We start from the raw sequence: 4,714 nt of genomic DNA on the forward strand, positions 1-4,714 counted from the left end.
ATAATGTACATCTGAAATTACACAATGTTATAAGCGAATATGACTTCACTAAAATAGTTAAATTAAAAAAAAACTTAGTGTCTTATTTGGTTATGAATCTCTGTGTCAGCAATTCAGGCTGAGCTCAGCTGAGTAGTTCTGCTGGCCCCATGTGGTGTCACTCATGTGGCTGCAATAGCCTGAAGGATTAATTGAGGGTTGATTGATTTAGGGTACCTCGAATGGGATAGATCATTCTCCTCCACGTGGCCGTATCCTCCAATAGGCTTTGTTTATGTGGAAATTTCAGGGCAGCAAGAGAGAGGTCTTTTGTGTTCTCAGCTTGCAACTTCCACAATGTCCCTTCCACTGCATGCAACTGGCCAAATAAAGTCACCAGCTCAACCCAGATTCAATGGGATAAAGAAAAACATTCAACCTCTTGATGGGACCATCAATGTCACATTGCAAAGCAGTATCAAAGCCAGGGAAGAACTGATGGTTTGTTGTTCTTTTTTAAAAACCTACCACACCATTGAAGTAGAGATATTAAGAATATATACAGTTATATGTGTCTGAAGTCAGGAGAGAAGACTGGGCTACAGAGTGAATGTAGGTTGACAAAGAAGAGAATCTTTCCAAAGAACAGGCCCAGATGTTGTCCAAAAATTTAAAAACCAGTGAGATAAGGAGGAAACAGAAAAGTGAATTAGATGGATCTTTCAGTGAGGGAGGAGACCAAGAAATAGTTGTGTCCAGGGAGTTAAAATTAGCATTGAAATACACCAAAAATGACTGTGCATTTGTTGTTTATGTAGTAGATAATGGCTTTTCTGACAGTTAAGTATCTTTGAAATTATCTCACCAGTTTATAATGGTGACTGTTTTCTCTCTAGCCGTAGGCTAAGAGAAAGGCAATGGTTTATGTGAATACCAAAATTCTTCCTGTATTAAGCTCATTAAAAGATCTGAACTTCCATTAATATACAGGGAAACTAGGCCAGAAATTGTCTGCTATGCTAATGGGAGCTATGAATTTGAATTTTCATTGAAGTAATAAGGCCACGTGTTTCAAACAGTGGTAAAACTCAGTGGTGAGGGCAATTGAAAGACATTCACTTTATAACCGTATTGAAACGCATAATATTTATTAAACATCTTCCCATACATAAAGTTATTCTAGGTCCTCACAATTAGGCAAAATTGAATGAAGCACTTAATCTTGTTTTTCAAATGGGTTGCCATTTAAATAAAACAACATAGGTGAGATAATACATTTTATAAAATGCTAATGGCATGAGAAGAGTGATCATGTCCACACAGAGACATTTGTATGCAAGGTGTGGAAAGATATACTTAGCAATAGAGTATAGGAGAGAAGGCACAGAAAAGAAAAGAGTAAGCATCAGGGGGCCAGAGCAAAATCATTACCAATTAGTAGTGTCTATAAACAAATCTCCTAGTCTAGTAAAAGCCCCAGCTGCCATTTATTGTTTTTGTAGTGTACCAAGCACCATTCTAAGTACATCCATATCAATTTACTAAGTCCTCATAGCAATCAATAAGGTAGGAGACCTTTTTTGTGTCTATACCACATCCAATCAACCCACTTGTTTTGGTGCACTCTGCCAGCACCTCCCCACAAATGCGTGCTATGGTACCTCTGCTTTCTTACCTTTCAGATTGCCCCTAAAGCCATAGAAAGCTACTCAGCCTGCATACAGATGCAGCTTGGGAGCAATCCTCAATCACTGGGAGTCAGGAGTCAGTGGATAAACACCTCAGCTTTCCTCCCTTTGGAAGGATCATTTTGAGATGCATCCTATGTGATTCCTTGGACAAGCCCCAGGGTGACTGAGCTGTAGTCATCTACCGCAGAAACTAGCTCAAGGATGCACATTTCACTGCCTTCTTTCCTTCCTGTTTCATTATCCTATCTTCCTCACTCTGCTTTCTGCAATTACCTCCCAAATAAACTAACTGCACCCAAATCCACGTCTCAGGCACTGTTTGTGGAGAGCCCAAACTAAGACAGGAACCAAATTGTTCTATGCAAACAGATGTAAAAATGAAGTTATAAACATAGAACAACTTGATCAAAATCATCTACAGAAATGATAAGAATCCAGATTGGCCCCGATCTTTCAGCATTAAACAATACTGAATCTCTTGGAATCAAGGTTTTCATTATTTAATTGTTATAAATGAAATATTTATAGAGCCAATATGAAATTTAATGATTATAAATTATAATTTCTTGTGCATAAAAGAAGGAAAGAAATATTTCCTTGGTAAGAATTTAAGACCTAGAACACTGAATATTCTGGGGAAGAAAATCTCTCTTATTCCCCTGCTATTCTCAAAATAAATTAATAAAGGAAAATCCTCATATTCTAATCTCTGAATGTTTTACTGTATTTCAGTACATAATGCATTGAAAGACCCTATTTTTAGGATTTTTAAAAAGCATTCTTTGTGTTCTCTGACTCTTGGGTAAGATTCTTCTTCTCAGATTTATGGGGATTTAGGAGACAATTATAGCCTACATTTGCATAGTATTTTATTGTTTAGAGTACTTGCACATAAGTTGCTCCATTTAACTGTTGCGGCAAGCTTATGAGGCACATGGAATAATTTTACAGATGAGGAAACTTAGTTGCAGTGATTGCCTCTTGCCCACACTAAGGTACTTGGCATCGACAGAACGAGGTAATGAATCCCCATCTTCTTGTGATCCAAGGCAGGGCTTTGTCTACTGCAGCACAGCCATGTATGAGGTCTTTAACTACAGCGGATGCTGAGGAAAGCAGTAAAGATGAACTCTCAGGGAGGGCCATGTGGAAAAGAGGTGGTTTAAGTGAGTTTGTAAGTAGCTGCTTCCGTGAATTGGTATCTTTTATTCTCTGCATTTCCAAAGCACATGTATAGGCATGGAGACTATTGGTTCTAAGAGAAGTTATAGAAAAGAAATATAGTTTTGTGGCACCAAGTGCTCAAGTTTTAGACCCTGACAGGAACAGGCAATTATTCAACTCCTCCACTGGTAATTCCTACCACTTATATTTCTTTAATCTCTTGACCCTCAGTTTGTTTATCTTTAAAGTGGTACTGATAATGCCATATCAAATAAGAATATAAATGAACTTACTTTTAAACCATGAAACAGTCAAATCATAAATTGCTGTGTAGTCACCTTTTGTCAATTTCAAGCTGCTGGCTCTCAACACACTTGGAAAGGGGAAGACAAGAATCTGTGTGAGTGCTTAGCATGTGCCCTTTCTTAAAAGTCAGGGAAAGAATTTTTTAACTAGTCTTTTCAATCTGAGTAGTTGCAGAGAGCAAGATTTTCTATGTCTTCATCACTTCACCCCACCTGAGGAGTGATAAATCCCTTAAATCTGCATGATATTTTCCTGTGGTCTTAACAAGTCAACAATACTTTGCTCTCCTGTCTGATCTACAATGTCCCAAGCTCTGTTCTGAGTCTGTTGACACTATGTCTCCTTCCTCTCTACAAGTTGATGATACTCGTGTGTTTTTTCATTGTGGTAAAAAAATGCATAACATAAAATTTGCCATCTTAACCATTTCTATGTTTACAGTTCAGTATGTGTTAAGAATATTCACATTGTAGTGCAACCATTGCCAACCATCCATCGTCATAGCTCTTTTCGTTCTGTAAAACCCATACACTATACCAATTAAACAATGACTCCCCATCCTCCTCTCCCACCAGCCCCTGGCAACCACCATTCTACTTTTTGTCTTTTTAAATTTGACTACTGTTAATACCTCATATAAGTGGAATCACACAGTATTTCTCTTTTTGATTGGCTTATTTCACTTAGCATGTCTTCAAGATTCATCGATATTGTAGCATGTATCAGAATTTCCTTCCTTTTCTAAGATTGAATAATTTTCCATTGTATGTATATATCACATTTGTTTATTCAATCATCCATTGATGACACTTGGGTTGCTTCAACCTCTTAGCTTTTATGAATAGTGCTGCTCTGAATATGTGTGTACAAATGTTTCTTCAAGGTCCTGCTTTCAATTCTTTTGGATATAGAAGGGGAATTCTGGATCATAGGGTAGTTCTGTTTTTAATTTTTTGAGGAACCTCCATGTTGTTTTCCATAGCAGTTACACCATTTTTTATTCTCACCAATAGTACACAAGAGTTTCAATTTTTCTGCATCCTTACCAACGTTTGTTATTTCCTGATCTTTTTTTATAGTAGATATACTAATAAGTGTGAGGTGATATCTCATTGTAGTTTTGATTTGCATTTCCCTGATTAGTAATGTTGAGCATTTTGTTATATGCTTGTTGGACATTTGGACATCATCTTTAGAGAAATGTCTGTTTAAGTCCTTTGCCCTTTTTAAAAAGTATATAATATTTCGTGAATTTGCATGTCATCCTTGCCCTGGAGCCAGGCTAATCTTCTCTGTATCTTTCCAATTTTGGCATATGTGCTGCCAAAGTGAGTAGCTAAGTTGTTGATTCTTTATGAGAATTTTCAGTGTTTTATTCATACATTTTCTTCTTCTCAACAAACCATCATCCCCCCTACTATGCACCTACACCCAACACTTTTCTCCATAAAAAATATAGAAGGAAATTTGTATGTATTCTTAAAACTTATTTCTTGTTCATGTTCAAGTCATCAGCTCTTTCTATTGCTTAATATTGATAGTCTTTGAGTTGTTGTTTTGTTTTGTTTCGTACT

General features: G+C 36.8%; 1 non-coding gene across 1 annotated transcript; it reads right to left on the reverse strand.

Annotated features, from left to right (window-relative positions):
• Positions 1-4,369: 4,369 nt before the first annotated feature.
• On the reverse strand, positions 4,370-4,476 carry LOC147917008 (U6 spliceosomal RNA). Its single transcript, XR_015552397.1, has one exon. It is a non-coding gene; the product is annotated as a U6 spliceosomal RNA (small nuclear RNA).
• Positions 4,477-4,714: the final 238 nt, after the last annotated feature.

Source organism: Ceratotherium simum, chromosome 5, assembly GCF_057802395.1.
Source record: "Ceratotherium simum simum isolate JZ-2026a chromosome 5, ASM5780239v1, whole genome shotgun sequence".
In the NCBI taxonomy this organism is placed as follows: domain Eukaryota; kingdom Metazoa; phylum Chordata; class Mammalia; order Perissodactyla; family Rhinocerotidae; genus Ceratotherium; species Ceratotherium simum.